We start from the raw sequence: 26,890 nt of genomic DNA on the forward strand, positions 1-26,890 counted from the left end.
GAGGATCATCAACTCGGTGAAAGACGCGCTTTGGTCTGCCCGAAACTTGTTGGTCTTCCAGCACAAAGAGTTGTCCCCGACCGATTGTTGCGGACTGGCACAATCCAAAGTCCAGGACTACGTGCTGAGGGACGCACTAAAGCTTGGGGCAGCTGCCGCCAAGGCGCAATGGGGAAGGGTCGCTGTCTAAGACCTTTCTACCACAGCGCACTGAGAGACTGGGAACTGTTTAGAGCCCCTCGGGCTGTACAGATCAAAATGAAAGGCTGTAAATGACTGTAATATTGTTTGTACTGATGCACCTGGTGATACATTTTGTAAAAGTTTAACCTGGATTGTACCCTTGTAATGTTGTTTTTGAAATGGTTTTGAATGTGATTGAAGATTTTTTATGAATAAAGTATATTTTTACAAAAAAAAAAAAAAAAAAAAATCTGTTCTTATCAGTTTAATATCTGATACGTCCCTTATCTGGGGACCATATATTAAATTGATTTTTGGAGCAGGGAGATGGAATAGGGGCTTGCTCCGTCCACTCCACGCATCGACCCGGTATTGCAGTATCTCTGGGAACGGTGCACCCTCCCCTTTCCAGGGGATTTTCAATGCTAAAAATAGTTTTCTTACAAACATCTGCTTTCTTTACTTCTCAACATGTACATGTTCCAAAATCCAACTTTCTTTGGAAAAACTCAGCAAGTCTGGCAGCATCGGCGGAGAAGAAATCAGTCAACGTTTCGAGCCCTCATGGCCCTTCAGCAGAACTGAAGCATAGTTTCAACAAGGGAGAAATATAAATTGGTTTAAGGTGGGTGGGGGGGAAGAGACACATTGAGGGTGTGGTGTGAGCAGATAATCAAAAGATGTCAGAGACAAAAGGGTCAAAGAGGTGTTGAAGGTGGTGGTCTTTGTCTGAGAAAAGTGCTAATTAAGAATGCAAGACAGGATATTCAAAGTACAGCTCTAGTGGGGGTGGGGTGGAAAGACTAAAGGTCTTTAGTCATTCTTAATTAGCACTTTTCTCAGACAAAGACCACCACCTTCAACACCTCTTTGACCCTTTTGTCTCTGACATCTTTTGATTATCTGCTCACACTACACCCTCAATGTGTCTCTTCCCCCCCCACCCACCTTAAACCAATTTATATTTCTCCCTTGTTGAAACTATGCTTCAGTTCTGCTGAAGGGCCATGAGGGCTCGAAACGTTGACTGGTTTCTTCTCCGCCGATGCTGCCAGACTTGCTGAGTTTTTCCAGGTAATTCTGTTTTTATTTTGTTTTGGATTTCCAGCATCCGCAGTAGCTTTTAGCTTTTTGTTTTTATCCAACTTTCTTTCTTTCTCTCTCTCTCTCTCTCTCTCTCACTCACTCACCCGCAGCAGCTACACACAAAAAACACGCACGCTCACCCAACACTCACAGACAGCACTCTCATCTCACAAACACTCTACCTCACTTATACAAAAACAGCTTTCACTTGCAAATACACCTCTCAAACACTCTCTCAGCTGCACCTTTCGCCTCACAACATTTTAAACCAGCTCTCTGCTGCCGCTGCCGCTGCTGCTGCTGACACAGCAACAATCAAAACTCACACCTCAAAGCTCACACACTTTACACAGCTACTCCGAAACCTCTACATCCACATTCACACAATCCTTACATTGCACAAGGAGCCCATTCCGCCCGTCGTGCCTGCACCAGCTCTCCCGGTGAACATTTCACCTCGTGCCTTTCTCCTGCCTTCTCCACGTAACCCGGCACATGCTTTCTTTTCAAATAATCATCTCATTCCCTCTTCAATTGAACCTGCCTCCGCCGCGCTATCAGGTGGTGCATTCCAGACCCTGACCGCTCGCTGCTCCTATCGCTTTTGCTTCTTTTGCCAGTTACTTTAAACCTGTGCCCTCTCCTTCTCGATCCTTGCCCCGGTGCAAACAGTTTCTCCCTATCTACTCTCTCCAGACCCCTCATGATTTTCAATACCTCTATCAAGTCTCCTCTCAGACTTCTTTTCCCCAAGGAATACAGTCCCAACTTCTCCAATCTTACTTCATAACTCAACTTCCTCGCCCCTGGAACCAAACTCGTAAACCTCTTCTGCACTCTCTCCAATGCCTCCACTACCTTCCTAAAATGCAAGTCAAAATGCAATCCGTCAGAGTCGGCATGGCTTTACGAAGAGTAAATCGTGTTTGACTAATTTGCTAGAGTTCTTTGAAGATGTGACAAGCAAAGTGGATAACGGGGATCCTGTAGATGTAGTATGTCTGGACTTCCAGAAGGCATTTGATAAGGTGCCGCACAAAAGATTAATACACAAGATAAGATCACACGCAGCTAAGGGTAATATATTAGCTTGGATAGAGGATTGGCTAACCAACAGAAAGCAGAGAGTCAAGATAAATGGGTCTTTTGTGGATGCCAAGCTGTAACTAGTGGGGTGCCACAGGGTTCGGTCCTCGGGCCCCAACTATTTACTTGGATTCAGGAGTAGAAGGTACTATAGCTAAATTTGCAGATGACACCAAAATAGGTGGGAAAGTAAGTTGCAATGAAGAAATAAGAAATTTACAAATGGATATGGACAGGTTAGGTGAATGGGCCAAAATTTGGCAGATGGAGTTTAACTAAGTTAAATAAGTTTAATAAGTGTGCGGTTATCCATTTTGGTCAGAAGAATAAAAAGGCGACTTATTATTCAAATGGAGAGAAACTTCAGAAATGCTTCAGCACAGAGGGATCTGGGTGTCCTCGCGCACGAATCGCTGAAAGCTAGTATGCAGGTACAGCAGGTAACAAGGAAGGCAAATGGAATCGCTTCTCGGCCTTTTGGCTAAGATCAAGTGTTGCAGGGGCGACACCATGGTCCTACCAAGGCAAGGTCGGGATGGAAGGGCTATAACCAATCGCAATCGAAATCCATACCGTGGGTTACCTATCACCGTCCGAGTCACGGTGAACCACAGCGAAGGAGGATCACCTATGGATCGGGGCTTCTTCACCAGGAGGATCCTGTTGAAGGCGTGCGGCTTCCAAGCTACGGAGATCTTCACCCTGCACGACTCCCGCAAAGGCGGTTATTTTGACGTGACGTTCAAGCGGGTGGCAGACTGCGTCCGGCTCCTGAGGGTGTTCGAGGAGAAGAGAGACCTGCCGGAGATGAAGATCCTGACGGCGGAGCCGCACTTCTCTCTGCCGTTGCAACGGGAACGTGAGGTGATGGTGCATGTGTACAACCCCTTCGTCCCTGTCGCCGACGTGGTCACCTTCCTCACCAGGTACTTCGATAAGGTGGGGAGCGGCACCGAGATTCGAGACGACTTGGGAATCTGGACAGGCAAACGCCTGTTTAATGTCACGCTAAAGACCGATGGTAAGGGAGCCATTTTCCACCCTCCTTCCAGTTTCGCAATCGGGGGAAACCGTGGCTACCTGGTCTACGCTGGGCAACCCAAGCATTGTCGCTCATGCGGCAAGGCTGGTCATGTGGCGGCCAACTGCAGCGCCTCCCTCTGCAAGATCTGCAAACAGGAAGGGCACCAGACAAAAGACTGCAAACAGGCCAAGTGCTGCAACCTGTGTGGCGAGGCAAGTCACCTCTACAGGACCTGCCCCAAACGCTGCCGTACTTACGCACAGGCAGCCAAAGCCGACCACGGGGAAGCAGAAGAAATGTTCCGTGTCACTCCAACCACCAAGGCCCCCAGGGAGCTCAACGGGACAAAGGAGGACACAGAGAGAGACAAGGTGGAGAAAGAGATTGAGGCAACAGAGAGCCAATCAACAGCACCACCCCCTGAACCTTCCAGTCCTCAGGACAGCGAATCAATGGAGGAGGAGGCAGCAGTGGAAAAGCAGCAGGGGGAGTGGCGGACGGTGAAGAACAAGAACAAGAAAAGTAAGAGGGAGCGAAGAAGAAGCAAAGGCGTTTCCCAGAGAAGCGGCAAGAGGCGTCTCCCATCCGACACGGATGACAAGGGCAGCAGCTCTTCGGATGAGGAAGTGCCAGAGCGGCACCGACAGAAGAGGCGGCAAAGCTCCAGGGCGTTGGAGGACGAGACACCCGAGCTCCAGAAAATTGGAGACAACAAGGAGACCAACGCACCCCAACTTTGCCTGCAACCTGAGGAGGCCAGTGCACCACAGCCCCTGGAATCTGGGAGCAGTGAGGCAATCATCGCACCCCAGCTCCAGGAAGCCGGGAACAGCAACCCCCCAGAGGGGGTGAGTTTTGGAGAAGCTTCTCCAGCAAAGGTCATCTCAAAATCCGCTCACTACGTGAACCTCCAGATGCCACTGGAGCAGAACACGGCCAAGGAGATCTACCTCAGCCCATCCAAAGTGAAGGAATTTGAGCTCACTACGGGTATGAAGGAGCAGACTAAAGGTCTGGGACTCTCAGAGACAGTGGGTTTGGTAGGAGAATAAATGCTTTAATATGGGTTTAAAGATTGTATCCATAAATGTGCGTAGCATTAAATCTACTACGCGATGTGTTGCGACCTTGGACTACCTTGCCAAGGTCAAAGCTGACCTGTTGTTTCTGCAGGAGTGTGCGATACCGCACCTCAGCTCCTACAGGCAATGGTCACGATGGTGGTCCCACGGGCCATCGATCTGGTCGGGCGGAAACGACTCTCGTTCCTCCGGCCTGGGTATTCTGCTGCGGGGAGGCAACTTCACCGTCTCCGAGGTCAAGGAGGTGGTGGGCGGGCGACTCCTGGTAGCAGACGTAATGTACAAGAACGCTCCACTCCGGTTAATTAACGTGTACGGCCCGGCACAAGGGGCTGAGCGGCTGGAGGTTTTTCAGCAGCTCCCACTGCTGCTGGCGACCTCCAGGCCGGTCATTCTGGGCGGGGACTTCAACTGCATCATCGATGCGGCTGGACGATCCGGCAGGGCCGGAAGCAGATTGGACGCTACGTCCAGATCCCTGATGGAAACAGTTAAGGATGCCAAGCTGCACGACGTCTTCAGCAACCCTGCAGACGGAGCGCAGCGTAGATACACCTGGTCGCGGCCAGACGGGTCCATTCGTTCCAGGATAGACTTCCTGTTTGTGTCCCGTGCATTCACAGTCAGATCCACCGAGGTCAAGCCGGTGTTCTTCTCTGACCACTGCCTCCTACTGGCGGACTGCCACTTGGAGGAAGACCTGAGGGTGGGCAGGGGGGCATGGAAGCTAAATGTGCAACTGCTGACCCCAGAGAACATTGAGGAGCTCAAGAGGGATTACAAAGGTTGGAGAACCGTGAAACCCCTCTTTGAGTCCCTGACACACTGGTGGGAAGTGATCAAGGGAAGCATCAAGAGGTTTTTCATCCTCAAAGGCACCCAGAAAGCTAGAAAGGAACAGAGGGAAATGTCCCGACTCCAGGAAAAGATGCAGAATCTGCTCCGGCTGCGGTCGATGGGGGTGGATGTCAAGGAGGAGCTCCAAGAGGTGAAGGGCCAGCAAGCCTCGCACTTTGCCTCGGAGGCCTCCAAGATCATCTTCCGTTCCAGAGTCCGCTCCGTGGAGCAGGATGAGACGTGCTCACGTTTCTTCTTCCAAAAGGTACACAGAGAGCGCTCTGTGATCAGCAGCCTGAAGGAAGAAGACGGCTCAGTAAAGTCATCACGGTCCGACATTCTGAGGATCAGCAAATCCTTTTATGCCGGACTGTATGACGTGAAGCCCACGGACAGCACGGCCTCCCAGTCCTTCCTGTCCTCTATCACGGAGGTCCTAGACCACAGTACTCGGGAGAGCCTAGACAAACCGCTAACCCCTGACGAACTGACTAAGGCCCTCGAGTCCTTCGAGAAGAGTAAAACCCCCGGAAGCGACGGCCTGCCGGCGGAGTTGTATTCGGCTCTGTGGGACTTGATCGGCCCAGACCTGCTAGAAGTGTACGAGAGTATGCTCCTGGCCGGCAGCATGTCAGAATCCATGAGGAAAGGCATCATCACCCTCATCTACAAGCAGAAGGGGGAAAGGGAGGAAATTAGAAATTGGCGACCCATTTCACTGTTGAATATGGACTATAAGATTCTGTCCAAGGTCATCGCCAACCGGGTCAAATCCGCCCTGGAATTGGTGATTCACCCTGACCAGACCTGCTCTGTGCCAGGCAGGAAGATCTCTGACAGCCTGGCGCTGCTCAGGGATACGATTGCCTATGTACAGGACAGGGGTGTGGATACCTGCCTCATCAGCTTGGATCAGGAGAAGGCCTTTGACAGAATATCGCACACCTACATGGGGGATGTGCTCTCCAAAATGGGCTTTGGGGAGGGAATTCGAAATTGGATCCAACTGCTCTACACTAACATCAGTAGCGCAGTCTCAATCAATGGGTGGGAAACAGATAGCTTTCCGATTAAATCTGGAGTCAGGCAGGGCTGCCCTCTCTCGCCTGTCCTTTTTGTGTGCTGCATAGAACCCTTTGCCGAGTCCATCAGGAAGGATCCGGGCATAAGAGGAGTGACGATCCCAGGCAGTGGAGGCACTCAGGTAAAAGCCTCCCTGTACATGGACGACGTCGCCGTCTTCTGCTCGGATCCGCTGTCGGTGCGCAGACTGATGCACGTCTGCGACCAGTTCGAACTGGCCTCGGGAGCCAAGGTAAATCGTGGGAAGAGCGAGGCCATGTTCTTTGGGAAGTGGGCTGACCGATCCTTTGTCCCCTTCACTGTCAGGGCTGACGGCCTGAAGGTGCTGGGGATATGGTTCGGAGGGACCGGGGCATGCGTTAGAAACTGGAAGGAGCGAGTGGCTATGGTGAAAAGGAAACTGGGCATGTGGGAGCGACGCTCCCTCTCCATTGCGGGTAAGAACCTGGTCATCAGGTGTGAGGTACTCTCGCTGTTGCTGTACGTGGCGCAGGTCTGGCCCATTCCACACTCCTGCGCGATGGCGATCACTCGAGCCATCTTCCGCTTTATCTGGAGGTCGAAAATGGATCGTGTCTGCAGGGACGCGATGTACAAGCCTCTAGATAAAGGGGGAAAAAACGTGCCCAACATCGCCCTCATACTGATGGCCACCTTTGTGTGCGGCTGCATCAAGCGGTGCGTAGACCCTCAGTACGCAAACACCAAGTGTCACTACGTGCTGAGGTTCTACCTGTCCCCGGTGTTGCGAAGGATGGGTCTGGCCACGCTGCCGCGGAACGCTCCAAGTAGTTGGACCGTGCCGTACCACCTGTCCCTGGTGGAAAAATTTATGCAGAAAAACACCTTTGACCACAAGTCCATCAGGCAGTGGTCAGCACGTAACGTCCTAGAGGCCCTGAGGGATAAGGAGAGGGTGGACCCTGTGGGATGGTTCCCCGAGCAGACTGTCAAAGTCATTTGGCAGAATGCCTCATCGCCAGAACTTTCCAACAAGCACCAAGACGTAGCTTGGCTGGTGGTGAGAAAGGCCCTCCCCGTCAGATCCTTCCTACACGCCAGGAGTCTCACCCCCTCTGCACGATGCCCTCGAGGTGGCTGTGGTGGGGAAGAGACCGTTGTCCACCTCCTTGTGGATTGTGCCTTTGCAAAGAAAGTCTGGAGAGAGATGCAGTGGTTGCTGTCGAGGTTCATCCCGAGCAGTTCTGTGACACAGGACTCTGTGCTCTACGGGCTGTTCCCAGGGACACACACCGAGACAAACATCAACTGCAGCTGGAGGATCATCAACTCGGTGAAAGACGCGCTTTGGTCTGCCCGAAACTTGTTGGTCTTCCAGCACAAAGATTTGTCCCCGACCGATTGTTGCGGACTGGCACAATCCAAAGTCCAGGACTACGTGCTGAGGGACGCACTAAAGCTTGGGGCAGCTGCCGCAAAGGCGCAATGGGGAAGGGTCGCTGTCTAAGACCTTTCTACCACAGCGCACCGAGAGACTGGGAACTGTTTAGAGCCCCTCGGGCTGTACAGATCAAAATGAAAGGCTGTAAATGACTGTAATATTGTTTGTACTGATGCACCTGGTGATACATTTTGTAAAAGTTTAACCTGGATTGTACCCTTGTAATGTTGTTTTTGAAATGGTTTTGAATGTGATTGAAGATTTTTATGAATAAAGTATATTTTTACAAAAAAAAAAAAAAAAAAATCTGTTCTTATCAGTTTAATATCTGATACGTCCCTTATCTGGGGACCATATATTAAATTGATTTTTGGAGCAGGGAGATGGAATAGGGGCTTGCTCCGTCCACTCCACGCATCGACCCGGTATTGCAGTATCTCTGGGAACGGTGCACCCTCCCCTTTCCAGGGGATTTTCAATGCTAAAAATAGTTTTCTTACAAACATCTGCTTTCTTTACTTCTCAACATGTACATGTTCCAAAATCCAACTTTCTTTGGAAAAACTCAGCAAGTCTGGCAGCATCGGCGGAGAAGAAATCAGTCAACGTTTCGAGCCCTCATGGCCCTTCAGCAGAACTGAAGCATAGTTTCAACAAGGGAGAAATATAAATTGGTTTAAGGTGGGTGGGGGGGAAGAGACACATTGAGGGTGTGGTGTGAGCAGATAATCAAAAGATGTCAGAGACAAAAGGGTCAAAGAGGTGTTGAAGGTGGTGGTCTTTGTCTGAGAAAAGTGCTAATTAAGAATGCAAGACAGGATATTCAAAGTACAGCTCTAGTGGGGGTGGGGTGGAAAGACTAAAGGTCTTTAGTCATTCTTAATTAGCACTTTTCTCAGACAAAGACCACCACCTTCAACACCTCTTTGACCCTTTTGTCTCTGACATCTTTTGATTATCTGCTCACACTACACCCTCAATGTGTCTCTTCCCCCCCCACCCACCTTAAACCAATTTATATTTCTCCCTTGTTGAAACTATGCTTCAGTTCTGCTGAAGGGCCATGAGGGCTCGAAACGTTGACTGGTTTCTTCTCCGCCGATGCTGCCAGACTTGCTGAGTTTTTCCAGGTAATTCTGTTTTTATTTTGTTTTGGATTTCCAGCATCCGCAGTAGCTTTTAGCTTTTTGTTTTTATCCAACTTTCTTTCTTTCTCTCTCTCTCTCTCTCTCTCTCACTCACTCACCCGCAGCAGCTACACACAAAAAACACGCACGCTCACCCAACACTCACAGACAGCACTCTCATCTCACAAACACTCTACCTCACTTATACAAAAACAGCTTTCACTTGCAAATACACCTCTCAAACACTCTCTCAGCTGCACCTTTCGCCTCACAACATTTTAAACCAGCTCTCTGCTGCCGCTGCCGCTGCTGCTGCTGACACAGCAACAATCAAAACTCACACCTCAAAGCTCACACACTTTACACAGCTACTCCGAAACCTCTACATCCACATTCACACAATCCTTACATTGCACAAGGAGCCCATTCCGCCCGTCGTGCCTGCACCAGCTCTCCCGGTGAACATTTCACCTCGTGCCTTTCTCCTGCCTTCTCCACGTAACCCGGCACATGCTTTCTTTTCAAATAATCATCTCATTCCCTCTTCAATTGAACCTGCCTCCGCCGCGCTATCAGGTGGTGCATTCCAGACCCTGACCGCTCGCTGCTCCTATCGCTTTTGCTTCTTTTGCCAGTTACTTTAAACCTGTGCCCTCTCCTTCTCGATCCTTGCCCCGGTGCAAACAGTTTCTCCCTATCTACTCTCTCCAGACCCCTCATGATTTTCAATACCTCTATCAAGTCTCCTCTCAGACTTCTTTTCCCCAAGGAATACAGTCCCAACTTCTCCAATCTTACTTCATAACTCAACTTCCTCGCCCCTGGAACCAAACTCGTAAACCTCTTCTGCACTCTCTCCAATGCCTCCACTACCTTCCTAAAATGCAAGTCAAAATGCAATCCGTCAGAGTCGGCATGGCTTTACGAAGAGTAAATCGTGTTTGACTAATTTGCTAGAGTTCTTTGAAGATGTGACAAGCAAAGTGGATAACGGGGATCCTGTAGATGTAGTATGTCTGGACTTCCAGAAGGCATTTGATAAGGTGCCGCACAAAAGATTAATACACAAGATAAGATCACACGCAGCTAAGGGTAATATATTAGCTTGGATAGAGGATTGGCTAACCAACAGAAAGCAGAGAGTCAAGATAAATGGGTCTTTTGTGGATGCCAAGCTGTAACTAGTGGGGTGCCACAGGGTTCGGTCCTCGGGCCCCAACTATTTACTTGGATTCAGGAGTAGAAGGTACTATAGCTAAATTTGCAGATGACACCAAAATAGGTGGGAAAGTAAGTTGCAATGAAGAAATAAGAAATTTACAAATGGATATGGACAGGTTAGGTGAATGGGCCAAAATTTGGCAGATGGAGTTTAACTAAGTTAAATAAGTTTAATAAGTGTGCGGTTATCCATTTTGGTCAGAAGAATAAAAAGGCGACTTATTATTCAAATGGAGAGAAACTTCAGAAATGCTTCAGCACAGAGGGATCTGGGTGTCCTCGCGCACGAATCGCTGAAAGCTAGTATGCAGGTACAGCAGGTAACAAGGAAGGCAAATGGAATCGCTTCTCGGCCTTTTGGCTAAGATCAAGTGTTGCAGGGGCGACACCATGGTCCTACCAAGGCAAGGTCGGGATGGAAGGGCTATAACCAATCGCAATCGAAATCCATACCGTGGGTTACCTATCACCGTCCGAGTCACGGTGAACCACAGCGAAGGAGGATCACCTATGGATCGGGGCTTCTTCACCAGGAGGATCCTGTTGAAGGCGTGCGGCTTCCAAGCTACGGAGATCTTCACCCTGCACGACTCCCGCAAAGGCGGTTATTTTGACGTGACGTTCAAGCGGGTGGCAGACTGCGTCCGGCTCCTGAGGGTGTTCGAGGAGAAGAGAGACCTGCCGGAGATGAAGATCCTGACGGCGGAGCCGCACTTCTCTCTGCCGTTGCAACGGGAACGTGAGGTGATGGTGCATGTGTACAACCCCTTCGTCCCTGTCGCCGACGTGGTCACCTTCCTCACCAGGTACTTCGATAAGGTGGGGAGCGGCACCGAGATTCGAGACGACTTGGGAATCTGGACAGGCAAACGCCTGTTTAATGTCACGCTAAAGACCGATGGTAAGGGAGCCATTTTCCACCCTCCTTCCAGTTTCGCTATCGGGGGAAACCGGGGCTACCTGGTCTACGCTGGGCAACCCAAGCATTGTCGCTCATGCGGCAAGGCTGGTCATGTGGCGGCCAACTGCAGCGCCTCCCTCTGCAAGATCTGCAAACAGGAAGGGCACCAGACAAAAGACTGCAAACAGGCCAAGTGTTGCAACCTGTGTGGCGAGGCAAGTCACCTCTACAGGACCTGCCCCAAACGCTGCCGTACTTACGCACAGGCAGCCAAAGCCGACCACGGGGAAGCAGAAGAAATGTTTCGTGTCACTCCAACCACCAAGGCCCCCAGGGAGCGCAACGGGACAAAGGAGGACACAGAGAGAGACAAGGTGGAGAAAGAGATGGAGGCAACAGAGAGCCAATCAACAGCACTACCCCCTGAACCTCCCAGTCCTCAGGACAGCGAATCAATGGAGGAGGAGGCAGCAGTGGAAAAGCAGCAGGGGGAGTGGCGGACGGTGAAGAACAAGAAAAGTAAGAGGGAGCGAAGAAGAAGCAAAGGCGTTTCCCAGAGAAGCGGCAAGAGGCGTCTCCCATCCGACACGGATGACAAGGGCAGCAGCTCTTCGGATGATGAAGTGCCAGAGCGGCACCGACAGAAGAGGCGGCAAAGCTCCAGGGCGTTGGAGGACGAGACACCCGAGCTCCAGAAACTTGGAGACAACAAGGAGACCAGCGCACCCCAACTTGGCCTGCAACCTGAGGAGGCCAGTGCACCACAGCCCCTGGAATCTGGGAGCAGTGAGGCAATCATCGCACCCCAGCTCCAGGAAGCCGGGAACAGCAACCCCCCAGAGGGGGTGAGTTTTGGAGAAGCTTCTCCAGCAAAGGTCATCTCAAAATCCGCTCGCTACGTGAACCTCCAGATGCCACTGGAGCAGAACACGGCCAAGGAGATCTACCTCAGCCCATCCAAAGTGAAGGAATTTGAGCTCACTACGGGTATGAAGGAGCAGACTAAAGGTCTGGGACTCTCAGAGACAGTGGGTTTGGTAGGAGAATAAATGCTTTAATATGGGTTTAAAGATTGTATCCATAAATGTGCGTAGCATTAAATCTACTACGCGATGTGTTGCGACCTTGGACTACCTAGCCAAGGTCAAAGCTGACCTGTTGTTTCTGCAGGAGTGTGCGATACCGCACCTCAGCTCCTACAGGCAATGGTCACGATGGTGGTCCCACGGGCCATCGATCTGGTCGGGCGGAAACGACTCTCGTTCCTCCGGCCTGGGTATTCTGCTGCGGGGAGGCAACTTCACCGTCTCCGAGGTCAAGGAGGTGGTGGGCGGGCGACTCCTGGTAGCAGACGTAATGTACAAGAACGCTCCACTCCGGTTAATTAACGTGTACGGCCCGGCACAAGGGGCTGAGCGGCTGGAGGTTTTTCAGCAGCTCCCACTGCTGCTGGCGACCTCCAGGCCGGTCATTCTGGGCGGGGACTTCAACTGCATCATCGATGCGGCTGGACGATCCGGCAGGGCCGGAAGCAGATTGGACGCTACGTCCAGATCCCTGATGGAAACAGTTAAGGATGCCAAGCTGCACGACGTCTTCAGCAACCCTGCAGACGGAGCGCAGCGTAGATACACCTGGTCGCGGCCAGACGGGTCCATTCGTTCCAGGATAGACTTCCTGTTTGTGTCCCGTGCATTCACAGTCAGATCCACCGACGTCAAGCCGGTGTTCTTCTCTGACCACTGCCTCCTACTGGCGGACTGCCACTTGGAGGAAGACCTGAGGGTGGGCAGGGGGGCATGGAAGCTAAATGTGCAACTGCTGACCCCAGAGAACATTGAGGAGCTCAAGAGGGATTACAAAGGTTGGAGAACCGTGAAACCCCTCTTTGAGTCCCTGACACACTGGTGGGAAGTGATCAAGGGAAGCATCAAGAGGTTTTTCATCCTCAAAGGCACCCAGAAAGCTAGAAAGGAACAGAGGGAAATGTCCCGACTCCAGGAAAAGATGCAGAATCTGCTCCGGCTGCAGTCGATGGGGGTCGATGTCAAGGAGGAGCTCCAAGAGGTGAAGGGCCAGCAAGCCTCGCACTTTGCCTCGGAGGCCTCCAAGATCATCTTCCGTTCCAGAGTCCGCTCCGTGGAGCAGGATGAGACGTGCTCACGTTTCTTCTTCCAAAAGGTACACAGAGAGCGCTCTGTGATCAGCAGCCTGAAGGAAGAAGACGGCTCAGTAAAGTCATCACGGTCCGACATTCTGAGGATCAGCAAATCCTTTTATGCCGGACTGTATGACGTGAAGCCCACGGACAGCACGGCCTCCCAGTCCTTCCTGTCCTCTATCACGGAGGTCCTAGACCACAGTACGCGGGAGAGCCTAGACAAACCGCTAACTCCTGACGAACTGACTAAGGCCCTCGAGTCCTTCGAGAAGAGTAAAACCCCCGGAAGCGACGGCCTGCCGGCGGAGTTGTATTCGGCTCTGTGGGACTTGATCGGCCCAGACCTGCTAGAAGTGTACGAGAGTATGCTCCTGGCCGGCAGCATGTCAGAATCCATGAGGAAAGGCATCATCACCCTCATCTACAAGCAGAAGGGGGAAAGGGAGGAAATTAGAAATTGGCGACCCATTTCACTGTTGAATATGGACTATAAGATTCTGTCCAAGGTCATCGCCAACCGGGTCAAATCCGCTCTGGAATTGGTGATTCACCCTGACCAGACCTGCTCTGTGCCAGGCAGGAAGATCTCTGACAGCCTGGCGCTGCTCAGGGATACGATTGCCTATGTACAGGACAGGGGTGTGGATACCTGCCTCATCAGCTTGGATCAGGAGAAGGCCTTTGACAGAATATCGCACACCTACATGGGGGATGTGCTCTCCAAAATGGGCTTTGGGGAGGGAATTCGAAATTGGATCCAACTGCTCTACACTAACATCAGTAGCGCAGTCTCAATCAATGGATGGGAAACGGATAGCTTTCCGATTAAATCTGGAGTCAGGCAGGGCTGTCCTCTCTCGCCTGTCCTTTTCGTGTGTTGCATAGAACCCTTTGCCGAGTCCATCAGGAAGGATCCGGGCATAAGAGGAGTGACGATCCCAGGCAGTGGAGGCACTCAGGTAAAAGCCTCCCTGTACATGGACGACGTCGCCGTCTTCTGCTCGGATCCGCTGTCGGTGCGCAGACTGATGCACGTCTGCGACCAGTTCGAACTGGCCTCGGGAGCCAAGGTAAATCGTGGGAAGAGCGAGGCCATGTTCTTTGGGAACTGGGCTGACCGATCCTTTGTCCCCTTCACTGTCAGGGCTGACGGCCTGAAGGTGCTGGGGATATGGTTCGGAGGGACCGGGGCATGCGTTAGAAACTGGAAGGAGCGAGTGGCTATGGTGAAGAGGAAACTGGGCATGTGGGATCGACGCTCCCTCTCCATTGCGGGTAAGAACCTGGTCATCAGGTGTGAGGTACTCTCGCTGTTGCTGTACGTGGCGCAGGTCTGGCCCATTCCAGACTCCTGCGCGACGGCGATCACTCGAGCCATCTTCCGCTTTATCTGGAGGTCGAAAATGGATCGGGTCCGCAGGGACGCGATGTACAAGCCTCTAGATAAAGGGGGAAAAAACGTGCCCAACATCGCCCTCATACTGATGGCCACCTTTGTGTGCGGCTGCATCAAGCGGTGCGTAGACCCTCAGTACGCAAACACCAAGTGTCACTACGTGCTGAGGTTCTACCTGTCCCCGGTGTTGCGAAGGATGGGTCTGGCCACGCTGCCGCGGAACGCTCCAAGTAGTTGGACCGTGCCGTACCACCTGTCCCTGGTGGAAAAATTGATGCAGAAAAACACCTTTGACCACAAGTCCATCAGGCAGTGGTCAGCACGTAACGTCCTAGAGGCCCTGAGGGAAAAGGAGAGGGTGGACCCTGTGGGATGGTTCCCCGAGCAGACTGTCAAAGTCATTTGGCAGAATGCCTCATCGCCAGAACTTTCCAACAAGCACCAAGACGTAGCTTGGCTGGTGGTGAGAAAGGCCCTCCCCGTCAGATCCTTCCTACACGCCAGGAAGCTCACCCCCTCTGCACGTTGCCCTCGAGGTGGCTGTGGTGGGGAAGAGACCGTTGTCCACCTCCTTGTGGATTGTGCCTTTGCAAAGAAAGTCTGGAGAGAGATGCAGTGGTTGCTGTCGAGGTTCATCCCGAGCAGTTCTGTGACACAGGACTCTGTGCTCTACGGGCTGTTCCCAGGGACACACACCGAGACAAACATCGACTGCAGCTGGAGGATCATCAACTCGGTGAAAGAGGCGCTTTGGTCTGCCCGAAACTTGTTGGTCTTCCAGCACAAAGAGTTGTCCCCGACCGATTGTTGCGGACTGGCACAATCCAAAGTCCAGGACTACGTGCTGAGGGACGCACTAAAGCTTGGGGCAGCTGCCGCAAAGGCGCAATGGGGAAGGGTCGCTGTCTAAGACCTTTCTACCACAGCGCACCGAGAGACTGGGAACTGTTTAGAGCCCCTCGGGCTGTACAGATCAAAATGAAAGGCTGTAAATGACTGTAATATTGTTTGTACTGATGCACCTGGTGATACATTTTGTAAAAGTGTAACCTGGATTGTACCCTTGTAATGTTGTTTTTGAAATGGTTTTGAATGTGATTGAAGATATTTTATGAATAAAGTATATTTTTACAAAAAAAAAAAAAAAAAATCTGTTCTTATCAGTTTAATATCTGATACGTCCCTTATCTGGGGACCATATATTAAATTGATTTTTGGAGCAGGGAGATGGAATAGGGGCTTGCTCCGTCCACTCCACGCATCGACCCGGTATTGCAGTATCTCTGGGAACGGTGCACCCTCCCCTTTCCAGGGGATTTTCAATGCTAAAAATAGTTTTCTTACAAACATCTGCTTTCTTTACTTCTCAACATGTACATGTTCCAAAATCCAACTTTCTTTCTTTCTCTCTCTCTCTCTCTCTCTCTCTCACTCACTCACTCACCCGCAGCAGCTACACACAAAAAACACGCACTCTCACCCAACACTCGCCGGCAGGGCCGGCAGCAGATTGGACGCTACGTCCAGATCCCTGATGGAAACAGTTAAGGATGCCAAGCTGCACGACGTCTTCAGCAACCCTGCAGACGGAGCGCAGCGTAGATACACCTGGTCGCGGCCAGACGGGTCCATTCGTTCCAGGATAGACTTCCTGTTTGTGTCCCGTGCATTCACAGTCAGATCCACCGAGGTCAAGCCGGTGTTCTTCTCTGACCACTGCCTCCTACTGGCGGACTGCCACTTGGAGGAAGACCTGAGGGTGGGCAGGGGGGCATGGAAGCTAAATGTGCAACTGCTGACCCCAGAGAACATTGAGGAGCTCAAGAGGGATTACAAAGGTTGGAGAACCGTGAAACCCCTCTTTGAGTCCCTGACACACTGGTGGGAAGTGATCAAGGGAAGCATCAAGAGGTTCTTCATCCTCAAAGGCACCCAGAAAGCTAGAAAGGAACAGAGGGAAATGTCCCGACTCCAGGAAAAGATGCAGAATCTGCTCCGGCTGCAGTCGATGGGGGTCGATGTCAAGGAGGAGCTCCAAGAGGTGAAGGGCCAGCAAGCCTCGCACTTTGCCTCGGAGGCCTCCAAGATCATCTTCCGTTCCAGAGTCCGCTCCGTGGAGCAGGATGAGACGTGCTCACGTTTCTTCTTCCAAAAGGTACACAGAGAGCGCTCTGTGATCAGCAGCCTGAAGGAAGAAGACGGCTCAGTAAAGTCATCACGGTCCGACATTCTGAGGATCAGCAAATCCTTTTATGCCGGACTGTATGACGTGAAGCCCACGGACAGCACGGCCTCCCAGTCCTTCCTGTCCTCTATCACGGAGGTCTTAGACCACAGTACGCGGGAGAGCCTGGACAAACCGCTAACTCCTGAGGAACTGACTAAGGCCCTCGAGTCCTTCGAGAAGAGTAAAACCCCCGGAAGCGACGGCTTGCCGGCGGAGTTGTATTCGGCTCTGTGGGACTTGATCGGCCCAGACCTGCTAGGAGTGCACGAGAGTATGCTCCTGGCCGGCAGCATGTCAGAATCCATGAGGAAAGGCATCATCACCCTCATCTACAAGCACAAGGGGGAAAGGGAGGAAATTAGAAATTGGCGACCCATTTCACTGTTGAATGTGGACTATAAGATTCTGTCCAAGGTCATCGCCAACCGGGTCAAATCCGCTCTGGAATTGGTGATTCACCCTGACCAGACCTGCTCTGTGCCAGGCAGGAAGATCTCTGACAGCCTGGCGCTGCTCAGGGATACGATTGCCTATGTACAGGACAGGGGGGTGGATACCTGCCTCATCAGCTTGGATCAGGAGAAGGCCTTTGACAGAATATCGCACACCTACATGGTAGATGTGCGCTCCAAAATGGGGTTTGGGGAGGGAATTCGAAATTGGATCCAACTGCTCTACACTAACATCAGTAGCGCAGTCTCAATCAATGGGTGGGAAACAGATAGCTTTCCGATTAAATCTGGAGTCAGGCAGGGCTGCCCTCTCTCGCCTGTCCTTTTTGTGTGCTGCATAGAACCCTTTGCCGAGTCCATCAGGAAGGATCCGGGCATAAGAGGAGTGACGATCCCAGGCAGTGGAGGCACTCAGGTAAAAGCCTCCCTGTACATGGACGACGTCGTCGTCTTCTGCTCGGATCCGCTGTCGGTGCGCAGACTGATGCACGTCTGCGACCAGTTCGAACTGGCCTCGGGAGCCAAGGTAAATCGTGGGAAGAGCGAGGCCATGTTCTTTGGGAAGTGGGCTGACCGATCCTTTGTCCCCTTCACTGTCAGGGCTGACGGCCTGAAGGTGCTGGGGATATGGTTCGGAGGGACCGGGGCATGCGTTAGAAACTGGAAGGAGCGAGTGGCTATGGTGAAAAGGAAACTGGGCATGTGGGAGCGACGCTCCCTCTCCATTGCGGGTAAGAACCTGGTCATCAGGTGTGAGGTACTCTCGCTGTTGCTGTACGTGGCGCAGGTCTGGCCCATTCCACACTCCTGCGCGATGGCGATCACTCGAGCCATCTTCCGCTTTATCTGGAGGTCGAAAATGGATCGTGTCTGCAGGGACGCGATGTACAAGCCTCTAGATAAAGGGGGAAAAAACGTGCCCAACATCGCCCTCATACTGATGGCCACCTTTGTGTGCGGCTGCATCAAGCGGTGCGTAGACCCTCAGTACGCAAACACCAAGTGTCACTACGTGCTGAGGTTCTACCTGTCCCCGGTGTTGCGAAGGATGGGTCTGGCCACGCTGCCGCGGAATGCTCCAAGTAGTTGGACCGTGCCGTACCACCTGTCCCTGGTGGAAAAATTTATGCAGAAAAACACCTTTGACCACAAGTCCATCAGGCAGTGGTCAGCACGTAACGTCCTAGAGGCCCTGAGGGATAAGGAGAGGGTGGACCCTGTGGGATGGTTCCCCGAGCAGACTGTCAAAGTCATTTGGCAGAATGCCTCATCGCCAGAACTTTCCAACAAGCACCAAGACGTAGCTTGGCTGGTGGTGAGAAAGGCCCTCCCCGTCAGATCCTTCCTACACGCCAGGAGTCTCACCCCCTCTGCACGATGCCCTCGAGGTGGCTGTGGTGGGGAAGAGACCGTTGTCCACCTCCTTGTGGATTGTGCCTTTGCAAAGAAAGTCTGGAGAGAGATGCAGTGGTTGCTGTCGAGGTTCATCCCGAGCAGTTCTGTGACACAGGACTCTGTGCTCTACGGGCTGTTCCCAGGGACACACACCGAGACAAACATCAACTGCAGCTGGAGGATCATCAACTCGGTGAAAGACGCGCTTTGGTCTGCCCGAAACTTGTTGGTCTTCCAGCACAAAGATTTGTCCCCGACCGATTGTTGCGGACTGGCACAATCCAAAGTCCAGGACTACGTGCTGAGGGACGCACTAAAGCTTGGGGCAGCTGCCGCAAAGGCGCAATGGGGAAGGGTCGCTGTCTAAGACCTTTCTACCACAGCGCACCGAGAGACTGGGAACTGTTTAGAGCCCCTCGGGCTGTACAGATCAAAATGAAAGGCTGTAAATGACTGTAATATTGTTTGTACTGATGCACCTGGTGATACATTTTGTAAAAGTTTAACCTGGATTGTACCCTTGTAATGTTGTTTTTGAAATGGTTTTGAATGTGATTGAAGATTTTTATGAATAAAGTATATTTTTACAAAAAAAAAAAAAAAAATCTGTTCTTATCAGTTTAATATCTGATACGTCCCTTATCTGGGGACCATATATTAAATTGATTTTTGGAGCAGGGAGATGGAATAGGGGCTTGCTCCGTCCACTCCACGCATCGACCCGGTATTGCAGTATCTCTGGGAACGGTGCACCCTCCCCTTTCCAGGGGATTTTCAATGCTAAAAATAGTTTTCTTACAAACATCTGCTTTCTTTACTTCTCAACATGTACATGTTCCAAAATCCAACTTTCTTTGGAAAAACTCAGCAAGTCTGGCAGCATCGGCGGAGAAGAAATCAGTCAACGTTTCGAGCCCTCATGGCCCTTCAGCAGAACTGAAGCATAGTTTCAACAAGGGAGAAATATAAATTGGTTTAAGGTGGGTGGGGGGGAAGAGACACATTGAGGGTGTGGTGTGAGCAGATAATCAAAAGATGTCAGAGACAAAAGGGTCAAAGAGGTGTTGAAGGTGGTGGTCTTTGTCTGAGAAAAGTGCTAATTAAGAATGCAAGACAGGATATTCAAAGTACAGCTCTAGTGGGGGTGGGGTGGAAAGACTAAAGGTCTTTAGTCATTCTTAATTAGCACTTTTCTCAGACAAAGACCACCACCTTCAACACCTCTTTGACCCTTTTGTCTCTGACATCTTTTGATTATCTGCTCACACTACACCCTCAATGTGTCTCTTCCCCCCCCACCCACCTTAAACCAATTTATATTTCTCCCTTGTTGAAACTATGCTTCAGTTCTGCTGAAGGGCCATGAGGGCTCGAAACGTTGACTGGTTTCTTCTCCGCCGATGCTGCCAGACTTGCTGAGTTTTTCCAGGTAATTCTGTTTTTATTTTGTTTTGGATTTCCAGCATCCGCAGTAGCTTTTAGCTTTTTGTTTTTATCCAACTTTCTTTCTTTCTCTCTCTCTCTCTCTCTCTCTCACTCACTCACCCGCAGCAGCTACACACAAAAAACACGCACGCTCACCCAACACTCACAGACAGCACTCTCATCTCACAAACACTCTACCTCACTTATACAAAAACAGCTTTCACTTGCAAATACACCTCTCAAACACTCTCTCAGCTGCACCTTTCGCCTCACAACATTTTAAACCAGCTCTCTGCTGCCGCTGCCGCTGCTGCTGCTGACACAGCAACAATCAAAACTCACACCTCAAAGCTCACACACTTTACACAGCTACTCCGAAACCTCTACATCCACATTCACACAATCCTTACATTGCACAAGGAGCCCATTCCGCCCGTCGTGCCTGCACCAGCTCTCCCGGTGAACATTTCACCTCGTGCCTTTCTCCTGCCTTCTCCACGTAACCCGGCACATGCTTTCTTTTCAAATAATCATCTCATTCCCTCTTCAATTGAACCTGCCTCCGCCGCGCTATCAGGTGGTGCATTCCAGACCCTGACCGCTCGCTGCTCCTATCGCTTTTGCTTCTTTTGCCAGTTACTTTAAACCTGTGCCCTCTCCTTCTCGATCCTTGCCCCGGTGCAAACAGTTTCTCCCTATCTACTCTCTCCAGACCCCTCATGATTTTCAATACCTCTATCAAGTCTCCTCTCAGACTTCTTTTCCCCAAGGAATACAGTCCCAACTTCTCCAATCTTACTTCATAACTCAACTTCCTCGCCCCTGGAACCAAACTCGTAAACCTCTTCTGCACTCTCTCCAATGCCTCCACTACCTTCCTAAAATGCAAGTCAAAATGCAATCCGTCAGAGTCGGCATGGCTTTACGAAGAGTAAATCGTGTTTGACTAATTTGCTAGAGTTCTTTGAAGATGTGACAAGCAAAGTGGATAACGGGGATCCTGTAGATGTAGTATGTCTGGACTTCCAGAAGGCATTTGATAAGGTGCCGCACAAAAGATTAATACACAAGATAAGATCACACGCAGCTAAGGGTAATATATTAGCTTGGATAGAGGATTGGCTAACCAACAGAAAGCAGAGAGTCAAGATAAATGGGTCTTTTGTGGATGCCAAGCTGTAACTAGTGGGGTGCCACAGGGTTCGGTCCTCGGGCCCCAACTATTTACTTGGATTCAGGAGTAGAAGGTACTATAGCTAAATTTGCAGATGACACCAAAATAGGTGGGAAAGTAAGTTGCAATGAAGAAATAAGAAATTTACAAATGGATATGGACAGGTTAGGTGAATGGGCCAAAATTTGGCAGATGGAGTTTAACTAAGTTAAATAAGTTTAATAAGTGTGCGGTTATCCATTTTGGTCAGAAGAATAAAAAGGCGACTTATTATTCAAATGGAGAGAAACTTCAGAAATGCTTCAGCACAGAGGGATCTGGGTGTCCTCGCGCACGAATCGCTGAAAGCTAGTATGCAGGTACAGCAGGTAACAAGGAAGGCAAATGGAATCGCTTCTCGGCCTTTTGGCTAAGATCAAGTGTTGCAGGGGCGACACCATGGTCCTACCAAGGCAAGGTCGGGATGGAAGGGCTATAACCAATCGCAATCGAAATCCATACCGTGGGTTACCTATCACCGTCCGAGTCACGGTGAACCACAGCGAAGGAGGATCACCTATGGATCGGGGCTTCTTCACCAGGAGGATCCTGTTGAAGGCGTGCGGCTTCCAAGCTACGGAGATCTTCACCCTGCACGACTCCCGCAAAGGCGGTTATTTTGACGTGACGTTCAAGCGGGTGGCAGACTGCGTCCGGCTCCTGAGGGTGTTCGAGGAGAAGAGAGACCTGCCGGAGATGAAGATCCTGACGGCGGAGCCGCACTTCTCTCTGCCGTTGCAACGGGAACGTGAGGTGATGGTGCATGTGTACAACCCCTTCGTCCCTGTCGCCGACGTGGTCACCTTCCTCACCAGGTACTTCGATAAGGTGGGGAGCGGCACCGAGATTCGAGACGACTTGGGAATCTGGACAGGCAAACGCCTGTTTAATGTCACGCTAAAGACCGATGGTAAGGGAGCCATTTTCCACCCTCCTTCCAGTTTCGCTATCGGGGGAAACCGGGGCTACCTGGTCTACGCTGGGCAACCCAAGCATTGTCGCTCATGCGGCAAGGCTGGTCATGTGGCGGCCAACTGCAGCGCCTCCCTCTGCAAGATCTGCAAACAGGAAGGGCACCAGACAAAAGACTGCAAACAGGCCAAGTGCTGCAACCTGTGTGGCGAGGCAAGTCACCTCTACAGGACCTGCCCCAAACGCTGCCGTACTTACGCACAGGCAGCCAAAGCCGACCACGGGGAAGCAGAAGAAATGTTTCGTGTCACTCCAACCACCAAGGCCCCCAGGGAGCTCAACGGGACAAAGGAGGACACAGAGAGAGACAAGGTGGAGAAAGAGATTGAGGCAACAGAGAGCCAATCAACAGCACTACCCCCTGAACCTTCCAGTCCTCAGGACAGCGAATCAATGGAGGAGGAGGCAGCAGTGGAAAAGCAGCAGGGGGAGTGGCGGACGGTGAAGAACAAGAAAAGTAAGAGGGAGCGAAGAAGAAGCAAAGGCGTTTCCCAGAGAAGCGGCAAGAGGCGTCTCCCATCCGACACGGATGACAAGGGCAGCAGCTCTTCGGATGATGAAGTGCCAGAGCGGCACCGACAGAAGAGGCGGCAAAGCTCCAGGGCGTTGGAGGACGAGACACCCGAGCTCCAGAAAATTGGAGACAACAAGGAGACCAGCGCACCCCAACTTTGCCTGCAACCTGAGGAGGCCAGTGCACCACAGCCCCTGGAATCTGGGAGCAGTGAGGCAATCATCGCACCCCAGCTCCAGGAAGCCGGGAACAGCAACACCCCAGAGGGGGTGAGTTTTGGAGAAGCTTCTCCAGCAAAGGTCATCTCAAAACCCGCTCTCTACGTGAACCTCCAGATGCCACTGGAGCAGAACACGGCCAAGGAGATCTACCTCAGCCCATCCAAAGTGAAGGAATTTGAGCTCACTACGGGTATGAAGGAGCAGACTAAAGGTCTGGGACTCTCAGAGACAGTGGGTTTGGTAGGAGAATAAATGCTTTAATATGGGTTTAAAGATTGTATCCATAAATGTGCGTAGCATTAAATCTACTACGCGATGTGTTGCGACCTTGGACTACCTAGCCAAGGTCAAAGCTGACCTGTTGTTTCTGCAGGAGTGTGCGATACCGCACCTCAGCTCCTACAGGCAATGGTCACGATGGTGGTCCCACGGGCCATCGATCTGGTCGGGCGGAAACGACTCTCGTTCCTCCGGCCTGGGTATTCTGCTGCGGGGAGGCAACTTCACCGTCTCCGAGGTCAAGGAGGTGGTGGGCGGGCGACTCCTGGTAGCAGACGTAATGTACAAGAACGCTCCACTCCGGTTAATTAACGTGTACGGCCCGGCACAAGGGGCTGAGCGGCTGGAGGTTTTTCAGCAGCTCCCACTGCTGCTGGCGACCTCCAGGCCGGTCATTCTGGGCGGGGACTTCAACTGCATCATCGATGCGGCTGGACGATCCGGCAGGGCCGGAAGCAGATTGGACGCTACGTCCAGATCCCTGATGGAAACAGTTAAGGATGCCAAGCTGCACGACGTCTTCAGCAACCCTGCAGACGGAGCGCAGCGTAGATACACCTGGTCGCGGCCAGACGGGTCCATTCGTTCCAGGATAGACTTCCTGTTTGTGTCCCGTGCATTCACAGTCAGATCCACCGAGGTCAAGCCGGTGTTCTTCTCTGACCACTGCCTCCTACTGGCGGACTGCCACTTGGAGGAAGACCTGAGGGTGGGCAGGGGGGCATGGAAGCTAAATGTGCAACTGCTGACCCCAGAGAACATTGAGGAGCTCAAGAGGGATTACAAAGGTTGGAGAACCGTGAAACCCCTCTTTGAGTCCCTGACACACTGGTGGGAAGTGATCAAGGGAAGCATCAAGAGGTTTTTCATCCTCAAAGGCACCCAGAAAGCTAGAAAGGAACAGAGGGAAATGTCCCGACTCCAGGAAAAGATGCAGAATCTGCTCCGGCTGCAGTCGATGGGGGTCGATGTCAAGGAGGAGCTCCAAGAGGTGAAGGGCCAGCAAGCCTCGCACTTTGCCTCGGAGGCCTCCAAGATCATCTTCCGTTCCAGAGTCCGCTCCGTGGAGCAGGATGAGACGTGCTCACGTTTCTTCTTCCAAAAGGTACACAGAGAGCGCTCTGTGATCAGCAGCCTGAAGGAAGAAGACGGCTCAGTAAAGTCATCACGGTCCGACATTCTGAGGATCAGCAAATCCTTTTATGCCGGACTGTATGACGTGAAGCCCACGGACAGCACGGCCTCCCAGTCCTTCCTGTCCTCTATCACGGAGGTCCTAGACCACAGTACGCGGGAGAGCCTAGACAAACCGCTAACTCCTGACGAACTGACTAAGGCCCTCGAGTCCTTCGAGAAGAGTAAAACCCCCGGAAGCGACGGCCTGCCGGCGGAGTTGTATTCGGCTCTGTGGGACTTGATCGGCCCAGACCTGCTAGAAGTGTACGAGAGTATGCTCCTGGCCGGCAGCATGTCAGAATCCATGAGGAAAGGCATCATCACCCTCATCTACAAGCAGAAGGGGGAAAGGGAGGAAATTAGAAATTGGCGACCCATTTCACTGTTGAATATGGACTATAAGATTCTGTCCAAGGTCATCGCCAACCGGGTCAAATCCGCTCTGGAATTGGTGATTCACCCTGACCAGACCTGCTCTGTGCCAGGCAGGAAGATCTCTGACAGCCTGGCGCTGCTCAGGGATACGATTGCCTATGTACAGGACAGGGGTGTGGATACCTGCCTCATCAGCTTGGATCAGGAGAAGGCCTTTGACAGAATATCGCACACCTACATGGGGGATGTGCTCTCCAAAATGGGCTTTGGGGAGGGAATTCGAAATTGGATCCAACTGCTCTACACTAACATCAGTAGCGCAGTCTCAATCAATGGATGGGAAACGGATAGCTTTCCGATTAAATCTGGAGTCAGGCAGGGCTGTCCTCTCTCGCCTGTCCTTTTCGTGTGTTGCATAGAACCCTTTGCCGAGTCCATCAGGAAGGATCCGGGCATAAGAGGAGTGACGATCCCAGGCAGTGGAGGCACTCAGGTAAAAGCCTCCCTGTACATGGACGACGTCGCCGTCTTCTGCTCGGATCCGCTGTCGGTGCGCAGACTGATGCACGTCTGCGACCAGTTCGAACTGGCCTCGGGAGCCAAGGTAAATCGTGGGAAGAGCGAGGCCATGTTCTTTGGGAACTGGGCTGACCGATCCTTTGTCCCCTTCACTGTCAGGGCTGACGGCCTGAAGGTGCTGGGGATATGGTTCGGAGGGACCGGGGCATGCGTTAGAAACTGGAAGGAGCGAGTGGCTATGGTGAAGAGGAAACTGGGCATGTGGGATCGACGCTCCCTCTCCATTGCGGGTAAGAACCTGGTCATCAGGTGTGAGGTACTCTCGCTGTTGCTGTACGTGGCGCAGGTCTGGCCCATTCCAGACTCCTGCGCGACGGCGATCACTCGAGCCATCTTCCGCTTTATCTGGAGGTCGAAAATGGATCGGGTCCGCAGGGACGCGATGTACAAGCCTCTAGATAAAGGGGGAAAAAACGTGCCCAACATCGCCCTCATACTGATGGCCACCTTTGTGTGCGGCTGCATCAAGCGGTGCGTAGACCCTCAGTACGCAAACACCAAGTGTCACTACGTGCTGAGGTTCTACCTGTCCCCGGTGTTGCGAAGGATGGGTCTGGCCACGCTGCCGCGGAACGCTCCAAGTAGTTGGACCGTGCCGTACCACCTGTCCCTGGTGGAAAAATTGATGCAGAAAAACACCTTTGACCACAAGTCCATCAGGCAGTGGTCAGCACGTAACGTCCTAGAGGCCCTGAGGGAAAAGGAGAGGGTGGACCCTGTGGGATGGTTCCCCGAGCAGACTGTCAAAGTCATTTGGCAGAATGCCTCATCGCCAGAACTTTCCAACAAGCACCAAGACGTAGCTTGGCTGGTGGTGAGAAAGGCCCTCCCCGTCAGATCCTTCCTACACGCCAGGAAGCTCACCCCCTCTGCACGTTGCCCTCGAGGTGGCTGTGGTGGGGAAGAGACCGTTGTCCACCTCCTTGTGGATTGTGCCTTTGCAAAGAAAGTCTGGAGAGAGATGCAGTGGTTGCTGTCGAGGTTCATCCCGAGCAGTTCTGTGACACAGGACTCTGTGCTCTACGGGCTGTTCCCAGGGACACACACCGAGACAAACATCGACTGCAGCTGGAGGATCATCAACTCGGTGAAAGAGGCGCTTTGGTCTGCCCGAAACTTGTTGGTCTTCCAGCACAAAGAGTTGTCCCCGACCGATTGTTGCGGACTGGCACAATCCAAAGTCCAGGACTACGTGCTGAGGGACGCACTAAAGCTTGGGGCAGCTGCCGCAAAGGCGCAATGGGGAAGGGTCGCTGTCTAAGACCTTTCTACCACAGCGCACCGAGAGACTGGGAACTGTTTAGAGCCCCTCGGGCTGTACAGATCAAAATGAAAGGCTGTAAATGACTGTAATATTGTTTGTACTGATGCACCTGGTGATACATTTTGTAAAAGTGTAACCTGGATTGTACCCTTGTAATGTTGTTTTTGAAATGGTTTTGAATGTGATTGAAGATATTTTATGAATAAAGT

General features: G+C 51.8%; 2 non-coding genes and 2 pseudogenes across 2 annotated transcripts; all 4 read left to right on the top strand.

Annotated features, from left to right (window-relative positions):
* The first annotated feature begins 402 nt into the window (after positions 1 to 402).
* On the top strand, positions 403 to 586 carry LOC144675057 (U2 spliceosomal RNA). The gene has a single exon (XR_013574741.1). It is a non-coding gene; the product is annotated as a U2 spliceosomal RNA (small nuclear RNA).
* Positions 587 to 8,060: 7,474 nt separating this feature from the next.
* On the top strand, positions 8,061 to 8,242 carry LOC144675055 (U2 spliceosomal RNA). Its single transcript, XR_013574739.1, has one exon. It is a non-coding gene; the product is annotated as a U2 spliceosomal RNA (small nuclear RNA).
* Positions 8,243 to 15,711: 7,469 nt separating this feature from the next.
* On the top strand, positions 15,712 to 15,892 carry LOC144675062 (U2 spliceosomal RNA; annotated as a pseudogene).
* A 3,349-nt stretch (positions 15,893 to 19,241) lies between these two features.
* Positions 19,242 to 19,421, top strand: LOC144675052 (U2 spliceosomal RNA; annotated as a pseudogene).
* Positions 19,422 to 26,890: the final 7,469 nt, after the last annotated feature.

Source organism: Cetorhinus maximus, unplaced genomic scaffold (assembly GCF_964194155.1).
Source record: "Cetorhinus maximus unplaced genomic scaffold, sCetMax3.hap1.1 HAP1_SCAFFOLD_905, whole genome shotgun sequence".
Taxonomy (NCBI): domain Eukaryota; kingdom Metazoa; phylum Chordata; class Chondrichthyes; order Lamniformes; family Cetorhinidae; genus Cetorhinus; species Cetorhinus maximus.